Source organism: Dipodomys ordii, unplaced genomic scaffold (assembly GCF_000151885.1).
Source record: "Dipodomys ordii isolate 6190 unplaced genomic scaffold, Dord_2.0 Scaffold32, whole genome shotgun sequence".
Classification (NCBI taxonomy): domain Eukaryota; kingdom Metazoa; phylum Chordata; class Mammalia; order Rodentia; family Heteromyidae; genus Dipodomys; species Dipodomys ordii.
Genome location: NW_012267248.1, coordinates 10,300,158 through 10,310,354, shown reverse-complemented (window position 1 = coordinate 10,310,354; position 10,197 = coordinate 10,300,158).

Genomic DNA, 10,197 nt, shown 5'->3' with positions numbered 1-10,197 from the left:
TGTAAAGTTCGTTTTCGACATGACAATTTGTACTTCTCATTGTTGCAATGGGTCCGCCTGTATCCTTAGTTAAACGACTTGTTTTTCCCCTTCGCCTCCACAAATTATACCGACATCAAATACAGTGGAAGCAGGGGTTATACTGTGGGGGAGGGACATACAAAGCAACAAAGAAATAATCTTATAAATGCGTTAGAAACAAATGCATGAAAGAAAAAAAAACATTTAAATACATATCTTAGGGTTCATTTTCCTAATAGGACTGATCATTGATGAATGTAATGTGAGCTAAGGAGATGTCCCAGGTATTTAAAATAAAATGAAATTTGAATATTTAAAACTAGGATGCAACACTTGATCATAGAAACCACATAGGACACCCTTCCCAGTATTTTGCACACAATAAAGGATACATTTTGCTTCTGGGTAATTTCTTTTCCTCCTGATTACTACTAGTACTTGTGCTCATTTGACTTGACATTACTTAGATTAAGATGCTAAGAGAAAGGTTTTATTTTCCTTATGTACATAAAAACCTTTACATAATGAAGGGTGGATTAGCTGTCATTTTAGTGGCAATATACTGCGAAACAGAAAAGAGTTTGATGAGGTTTTCATCCAGATAGACTGAGACCTTAGTCATTTCTTATACAGGTTGGCATCATAGCTTAAAAGAAGAGAAATATGTCTATTCGTATGACTAGTTGTTTCTTGTCCTGTATGAAATCAGAGACTATTTTGCATCTTTTGACTTTATCATACATATATTGCTTTTAGAATATGTAGTACATACACAAATCATATAGATGTAAGAACATTGCTTGAAAAATTAGAAATAAAAATCCTGGGGGCTAGGAAGGTGGCTCAGTGGTAGAGTGCTTGCCTTGCATGCATGAAGTCCTAGGTTCGATTCCTCAGCATCACATAAGTAAAAAAAAGACCAGAAGTGGTGCTGTGGCTCAAGTGGTAGAGTGCCAGCCTTGAGCTGAAGAGCTGAGGGACAGTGTCCAGGCCCAAAGTTCAGGCCCCACGACCAACCAAAAAAAAAAAAATCCTGACTCATAGCTGGGTGCTGGTGGTGCACACTGGTAATCCTAAGTACTCAGGAGGCTAAGATGTGAGGATCATGGTTTGAAGCCAACCCTGGGAGGAAAATTCCATGACATTCCTTTTTCCAACTAACCACAAAAAACAGGAAGTAGAGCTGTAGCTTAAGTGGAAGAGTACTAGTCTTGAGCAAAAGAGCCTCTGGTACAGTACCCAGGCTTCAAATTTAAGCCCCACTAAAATAAAAAGGCCTAGCTCATATTTTTCCCAAGAAAGCATTAAAGCTTTTCTTTGTTTTCATACTCTAGAGCACCACTTGTACATGCAGAATAGCCAATCTGCTTCCCCTCTGGTCAGTATTTGATAACCAGAGCACATACAGACAGAATTGCCTTTCATTGCTTCTGTTAATTGTGAAAGAGCTTTATTCTTTATGCTCCTAAATTCAGGAACTGGCATAGTTAAATTTGTCCTGAGTACAGATCTCTGGCTTTGGACTAAATCTCCAAGGGAGTCCTATATTCAGTCACCACTTTCTGTGGCAGCAGAAATTGTAGTAATAAACATTATAGTGTCTTGAATTTGAAACTTAACAGAAATCCTAGTCTTTTTGCTCCTAAATAATATTGAATCACTGAATAAACTATTTTCTAATTGTGAAATTTAAGCTCTTTTTATTTTTCAGCAGATTTAATTACAGTTAAAATGAATATGGAGGCAAGTTACTTACTATCTTTTAAGGGACCAGAATTTTATGAAATCAATATGAATTTGAATTTTATTTCCCTACCTGTGGAGTGAAGGTATAACTTTTCAAATGACTAGAAAGAAACTAATAGGTTATATTCATTTTTATGTGCATTTACTAAAATACCAGTTTCCTTAAATTTGGTAAATTCCTATGTAGACAATGAATTAATTTACAAAGTCTTATGGATGTATCTTAAGTGGTTAAAATCTATTTTTGTCTGTCAGTGTATCTCATGGTAGAATGCTTGCTTGCCTAGAAGACATGAGGCCCTTGGTTCAATCCTCAGCATGGCAATACTGTGTAAGGATTTGATAAGATACATCTTAGATAACTGAGCATCATTCTGTGCACCTGAGCTCCATACACATAGCTTTTTATGTGTGTGTATGATACTTATATGCGTAATTTACATTTTACTCGATCTGTTTTTTCTTCAGCTTTTCAGTTTCCTGCATTTCTCCCTACCTTACACACACACACACACACACACACACACACACACACTTCTTTTCAGGTCAGGAGTCCTCTGGAGTTCATGACTGATTCTGCCTGTTATTTCAGGACATCTGTGAAGACACGCTTGCTCAGACCATTTCCTGAGCAGGCAGCATGCCCACTGAACATGCTGCTGCATCTGTGAAGTGCTTTTGCCTGCTGAGCTCTTCTGCATGGCAATGCTGTTGTTCTGCTGAGTATCCCTGACTACTGGGGCACTGACTGTTTATTCCAGTTGTTGATATGGCAAAAGGTAGTAAAGTCCAATATTCTGTGGAAAAGTTGAGAAGAGAGTCTGTCTCCACTCTTCTGTTCTGTCAGAGAGATTACAAAGCATTCTTACCTTACAAACCCAATGTCTTCTTAAGTATAAGTGTACCCTGATTTTTTCCTAACTACCTTTATTTTTTAATAAGTTTTTTTTATTGTGAAAATACTGTACAGAGGGGTTACAATCACATGAGCAAGGTAATGAGTACATTTCCTATCAAGTATTGTTGCCTCCTCCTTTGCTTTTCCCCTACCATCCCTTCCTTCCCATCTCCACAACTGCATTCCCTCCCTTCCCTCCCTCCCCATCTAAATTGTAAAGTTCATTTTTCGACATAGCATCTTGTATATCTCATTGTTGCAGTGGGTCAACCTGTATCCCTATTTAAACAATTTGTTTTTTTCCCTTCCGCTCCCCAAATTATACCAACGCCAAATACAGTGAAAACAGGGGTTATACTGTGGGGGAGGGACATACAAAGCAACAAAAAAATCATGTAGTACCTTATAAATCTGTTAGAAACAGTAGCAAGAAAGAAAAAAATCACTTGTGTCCTTATCTTGGGGTTCATTTCGCTTAACATCTTATCTGTCCTTTTCTACTTGTCTCAGATATATACTAGTTACTGCAAATAAGGGAAACTATGGGACTTATGTTTCTTTGCACATGGGTTACTTCACTTAATACAATTTTTTCCAAGTCTTTCCATTTCCTAACAAATGGGGAAATGTCATTCTTTCTGATGGAGGCATAGAATTTCATTGTGTATGTATACCACATTTTCTTGATACATTCATCTACTGAGGGGCATCTGGGTTGGTTCTATATCTTAGCTATGGTAAATCATGCTGCAATAAACATAGTTGTGCTGGTAGCTTTAGTATGGTAGCTTTAGTATGGTCTTGTTTGTGATTATTCAGGTAAATGCCCCAAAGTGGGATTGCTGGGTCATAGGGGAGCTCTATGTGGAGTCTTTTGAGGAACCTTCATACTACTTTCCAAAGTGGTTGAACAAACTTACACTCCCGCTAACAATGCAGTAGGGTTCCCTTTTGGTCACATTCCCTCCAACATCTGTTGTTATTAGAGTTCTTGATTATAGCCATTCTAACTGGGGTGAGGTGGTATCTCAATGTTTTGATTTGCTTTTCTTTTATGGCTAGAGAAATTGAGCATTTCTTCATGTGTCTATTGGCCATTCTTATTTCCTCTTCAGAGAAGTCTCTCTGTAAGTCTTTAGCCCACTTATTAATTGGGCAGTTGTTTCTTTGAGGATTTGTTGTTGGGGGATTAAAATTTTTGAATTGTATGGCTAATGCAGATCTTCTCCCAATCTGTGGGCTTTCTATTGAGCTTGCGAGCTATGTCCTTTGCCATGCAGAAGCTCTGCAGTTTCATGCAATCCCATTAGTCCAACCTTTCTTTGATTTGTTGTGTTTATGGTTCTCTATTAAGAAAATTTCGGCCTATGCCAAAGAGACCTAGTGTTTCTCTGATTCTGTCCTGCAATGTTTTCAGGGTGTCTGCTTTGACTCTGAGGTCTTTGATCCATTTGGAGTTGATTCTGGTGGAATCTAGCTTTAGTTTTCTACAAGTGATTAACCAATTTTTCCAGCACCATTTACTGAAGAGGCTGTCTTTCTTCCATTCTATTTTTTTTAGCCCTTTATTGAAGATTATCCTTTTGATTTTTTTCATCACTACCTTCTCTGCCTGGGACTCCTGGGTGACTGAGCCATGATGAGGCCTAAGTAACTAACTGTTGGTTTGCTCAATAGTATTGTCATGCTCAATTTTGACAGTTTTGCTACCATCTGAATACTTCACCAGTGTGCCTTTGTAGGATAAACTCTTTCTCAAGATGTTGCTTAAGTTCTTGTGCACAGTGAGCTATGTCACGTATTTGCAGAGGAGTCTGAAGCCAACAGATAAGCCTGGATGCCCCTATACAACATGAAAATAGAGCAAATGATTGAAGGCATATGTGTCCTGAACACTCTAGGAAACTTAAAATGCTTTAAAAATAGAATAAAAAATATTTGGGATACTCACTGGTTGCCACCGCCTAACATGCATGAGTCCCTGGGTTTTAGTCCCTAGTACAAAAAAAATGTTTGTTTGGTTTAGGAAGTCATGATCTCTATCTCTCACTATCTGTGATTTGAAAAAATATACTTTGTCAGAACTTTCCCAATGTGTCTGTTCTCATTACATTACTCTTTAACACTCTTTGCTTGTAAATATAAATTCATACATTCTAGATCCTGATAACCCACAAAGCCTGTCAAAGAAGTGTGTTTCCAAATAGAAAAAGAGATCAGAAGTAGACAGTGACTCATTTGAGAGGTGAGTGGCTAGAGAAAATGGAAACACAATTTGAGGTATGTATACAAAAAAATACATTCAAGAGGGAAGGAGGAGAAGGGAGGCAGACAGAAGACACACACACAGGGTTGGGAGACAGGCAGACACAGAATTGCCTGGAACAAAGATATAAAAGAAGAGACAGAAAAATGGGTAGAGGCCACAGAATCCTAAACCAAATATTTATTTTCTGAAATTCTTCAGATTCTTAGCAAAGAATAGCAAAAACAATACTTAGCAAGAAGAACCGTGTGCGAATATCAATCCCATGCTTCAAACTCTATTACAAAGCCATAGTAATAAAAACAGCTTGGTAGTAGAACAAGAATAGGCCTGAGGACCAATGGAATAGAATAAGAAGACCCAGCAATTAACCCACAGACCTGTAGCCATCTAATGTTTGATAAGGGAGCCAAAAGCACAGGAATGGAAGAAAGCCTCTTCAACAAATGGTGCTGCCAGAATTAGCTATACATGTGCAGAAAACTAAAGTTAGATCTTTATATAGCACCCTGTACCAGAATCAAGTCCAAATGGATCAGAGACCTCAGTGTAAGTCCAGATACCCTGAAAATAATACAGGAAGGGATAGAGGAAGCATGAGGGCTTCTTGGCCCAGTTCGAAACTTCCTAAGAAAAGATCCAGAATCACAAGTCAAAGAAAGGCCGCATAAATATGATTGCACTAAACTCAAGTTTCTGCATGGCAAAGGACAAACCTAGCAAGATAAACAGAAAGCCCACAGAATGGGAGAAGATCTTTACTAGCTACATATCAGACAAGGGTCTCATATATAAAATATATTTAGAGCTCAAAAAATTAAACCTCCCCCAAACCTCAAAGAAACAACAACCCAATTAATAAGTGGGTTAAAGACTTAAAGGGACCTCTGAAAAAGAAATGATAAGGGCCAATAGATGCATGAAGAAATGTTCAATATATCTGGCCATAAAATAAATGCAAATCAATACAACATTGAGATTCTACCTCACCCCAGTTAGAATGGCCATTATCAAGAAAATTAACACTATCAGATGCTGACAGGGATGTGGCCAAAAGGGAATGCTACTACACTGTTGATGGGAATGTAAACTTGTTCAGCCACACTGGAAAGCAATATGGAGGTTCCTCAGAAGACTAAACAAATTTCCCTGTGACCCAGCAATCTTACTCCTGGGCATTTACCCAAATGACCAAAAATTAGATCACACTAAAGCCACCAGCATAACTATGTTCATTGCAGCATTGTTTACCATAGCCAAGATATGGAGTCGACCCAGATACCCCTCAGTGGATGAGTGGGTCAGGAAAATGTGGTATATATACACAATGGAATTCTATGCTTCTATTGAAAAGAATAAGATTGCCCCATTCAGAAACAGTTGGAAAAATTATACTTAGCGAATTAAGCCACCCAAAGAAACATAAGCTTCATAGTTGCCCTCATTTGTACTAATTAGAATGTGCCTATAAATCTGTAAGTAAACCTAATATAAAATAAAAGCCAAATAATTACTCTTGGACATGATTAATTAAAACAGCATGCTAAACATTCACACAGTGATACCAAAAGAGGATATCCTTAGGAGAGGATCACAAGGGCTCAATAAATATGTGCACATGATCATATAAAATGATGCTTATTGAAAAAAAATCCAAGAAATGGAAACAGTGGTTTTTTTATTGCACTGTTTGCAGTTTTTTTTCCTTTTCTCTGGTTTACTCCTCTTTGTCTTGTATATAAGTCTGTCTGATTTGAGGAGGGGAAGGGGAAGCACAGAAATGGTGGGACAAAGGGTGAATCAATTCAGCAATGATATTCATTAGACACTATGTTGGAAATGAACTATACAACTTGGGGAGAGAGGAAATGGGAGGCAAAAAATGGAGAGAATGAAGGAGAGGGTGACACTGTTCAAAAGGAAATATACTCATTACCTGACTTATGTAACTCTAACCCCTTTGTACATCACTTTTATAATAAAATTTTTAAAAATTTTCAGATTTTTTTTATTTTGTCTAAAGAATGTTCCTGAGCTGGGCATGATAACATACACCTAAAATCCCTGCACTTGAGGCAAAAGGATCATGAGTTTTAGGTCAACCTGGCTATACAATGAAACCCCATCTCAAAAAGAAAAGAAAAAAAACACACAAAAATGCTAGTTCTTGGGGCTGGGAAGGTGGCGAAGTGGTAGAGTACTTGCCGTGCACAAATAAGGCCCTGGGTTTGATTCCTCAGCACCACATAAGCAGAAAAGGTCAGAAGTGGCACTTTAGCTCCGTGGTAGAATGCTAGCCTGCAGCTGAAGAGCTAAGGGACAACGCCTAGGCCCAGAGTTCAGGTCCCAGGACCTACCAAAAAAGAAAAAAAAATGCTAGTTCTCATAATGTCCAGATGTATACAAAGTAATCAAGATTAAGATGTAAGGTATACACTTTTGTATTCCCTTAGCAGTCCACTGAACAAATGTACTGTCTTCTGTGAGCTCTGTTATTTGAATTGCATCAAAATATTGATAATATCAATAATCCTTATAATGACGCAAATAAGAGTTTGTTAGTACACTAGGCTTGCTTTGGGGCTTTGATTTTTGTATGATTTTAACCCACTAGGAAAAAACATGTTAACACACACAGGACTAGAAAGGATGCAAATAAAGCCAGTTGTGCTGGTTTTATCTTAACATGAGATATGACAGCACAAAAATAAATGGGGATTTTTGCTGCCCGCTCATGAAGCTTTGCAATCTGAAGGTATAAAATGACAGCCGGCAGCCTCAATTTCTGTATCTTTAAGTTGTGGAAAATATCCAGTTTTCTAAGCTAGTGTAAAAACCATAGGTATAGTGTATATCAAATGCCTGGCACATACTGTGTGGTAGCCAGTATTGCCAGATGGCTGGCTCATTTCTTTTTTTAATGCCAATCCTAGGGCTTGAACTTGGACTGGACACTGTCCTTGAGCTTATTTGTTCAAGGCTAGTGCTCTACTACTTGAGCCACAGTGCCACTTCCAGCTTTTTGGTAGTTTATTGGAGATAAGAATCTTACAGATATTGTTCCCCAAGCTGGCTCTGAACTGGGCACTCAGATCTCATCCTCCTGGATAACTAGGATTACAAGCTTTAGCCACCAGCACCTGACCTGGATTAGCTTGTTTCTCAAGATGTGGTAACCAACTATAACTATATAAATGTTCCTCATATTCTTCAGTACTTAGATGGCTTCAGTCAGGAAATCATTCTGTAAGTCACAACTATTTATAGTTTCCAGACCTCTCATTCTAATTCAGTTCATTGTTCTCCAAGCTGTGGGAAGGTAGGATGTTGGGTGGGTAGCCCCCCGCAAGGCAATTTAGGAGTTTCAGCATAACATCTGAATAGATGTATGCTGTGTCAAGTCAGTTGCATAGTAGAATAATTTTTTGCACGTGTATGTCCACTTTTATCTGTCCTGTAAACCTTCTAGTTTTATTCATAAATATACACATTTGGGGTTTTTTTTTCCAGAAAGAAGAGAGACTGGCTAGGACTCGCCCCTTGCCCTAGAGAGTCTGCCAAAGAAGTTTCATGTTTGACAGCTGGGCATGACTCAGAGGTCTCATTGTGCTTGCTCTAGTCTGTCTGTTTTGGCCCTGAGGGGAAACAAACCTCTTCCTCTCTGTTCCATATAATTCAGGCTTGACCCTGTCATTCCTGGGAAGTTGTTAACAGTTGTGACAGGCCATTCTCAAATATGATATATTCCTGTGCTGGTCAGGTCCCATTTCCTACCTGCTGTCATTGGATACTTGTAATTTAGTTTACCATGGAATATGCAAAAAGTATGCAAAAAATGTAGTATTTTGTGATCTTAGTGTTTTTGTTAATTTTAAAGAGCAGAATATGTGGTAAAGAGAAATACTCTCATTAATTTTGTTTAGTATGTTTTATAAAACTATCAAAAATTGAAGAAATATGAGATCTTGAATCACTGGCTTCTTTTATACAATGTGATATTATGATAGACAAATACTAAAAATCACAAAATACCTAATAAACATAAACCAAGGAAGGAAACGAAGTTGTGAAAGAAACAAGAGGAAAGAAGTGGGGAAAGGAGAGGGAGGAAGGAAAGAGGCAAGATGGTATCTGGAGCTCTGCCATGTAGAGTGGAGAAAGCACGGGTGAAAGTTTTTTGGTTTTGGTTTTTGCGAGTTTTTGTTTTTGTCGTGGGGCTTGAACTCTTGGCCTGGGCTCTGTCCCTCAGCTCTTCAGCTCAGGACAAGTGCTCTACCACTTGAGCCACAGCACCACTTCAGTTTTCTGGTGGTTAATTGGAGATGAGTCTCACGGACTTTCCTGCCTGGGCTGGTTTTGAACCACAATCCTCAGATCTCAACAGGTAGAGTTTTTGGTGGGCTCTCTTCTGTTCTGCTTCCTGCCTCAAGCTTCTGCAGGATGATCATGGTAGCAATGACTATGGAGGTACTTGAAGTATGGCAGTTCTGTCAATGGCCACAAGCTTACACCTTCAAAAACAGGCTATGAACTCTGCACCCTTCCCCCCATTTGAGATGCCAGGTTTATGTTGATCTCCAGCTGGAGCAGTTAGGAATGGGTATGAGCCAACCAGCACTGTGGTGGCACAAAAGCACCTGCTTTCCCTAGCCTCCTGTTTCCCAAGCACCCACAGAAGTTGGAGAATGTGACGGTAGTGCAGTGGAAGTTCCATATTCCATAGCCAAGAAGATAGATCTGGTACTCTATCCAATAGGCTTGTCTTGAATAGGTCACCATTCTTCCAGTGACATTTTTATTGGCAGTAAAAGGAACAGGTACAGGACATTATTGGTTGCAGCACAGCATGCTCAGGTGGTGGAAAGAGTGGTGGCAGAGGTGGTAATGGTGCAGCAGTAACAGCAAATGTGATGAGGTGGAAAAACATCAGCTTGCTTTAGGATGCTCTTAGTTATAGCTCTTTAATTGGAGCCATTTCCAGTGCTCTTAATTTTTCTCTAAATTCTACTTTCCATATGGAATCATTTCTCTTCGGCAAGAAGACATTTTCAGCATACTGTATTGCAGTTCTGTTGCTTCAAACTCATATGCCTATGTGCAAATATCCCCATTTAACCCTTATTCTTGGTCTCTTTTACAGTCCCCAAGCAACCACTGTTCAGCTATTTCTATAAATTATATTTTCTAAAATCCTGTATAAATAGAAATATACAATACAGATTATTTCCCCAAGAGTCATTCTTTTTTGTTGTTGTTTTTTTTTTTT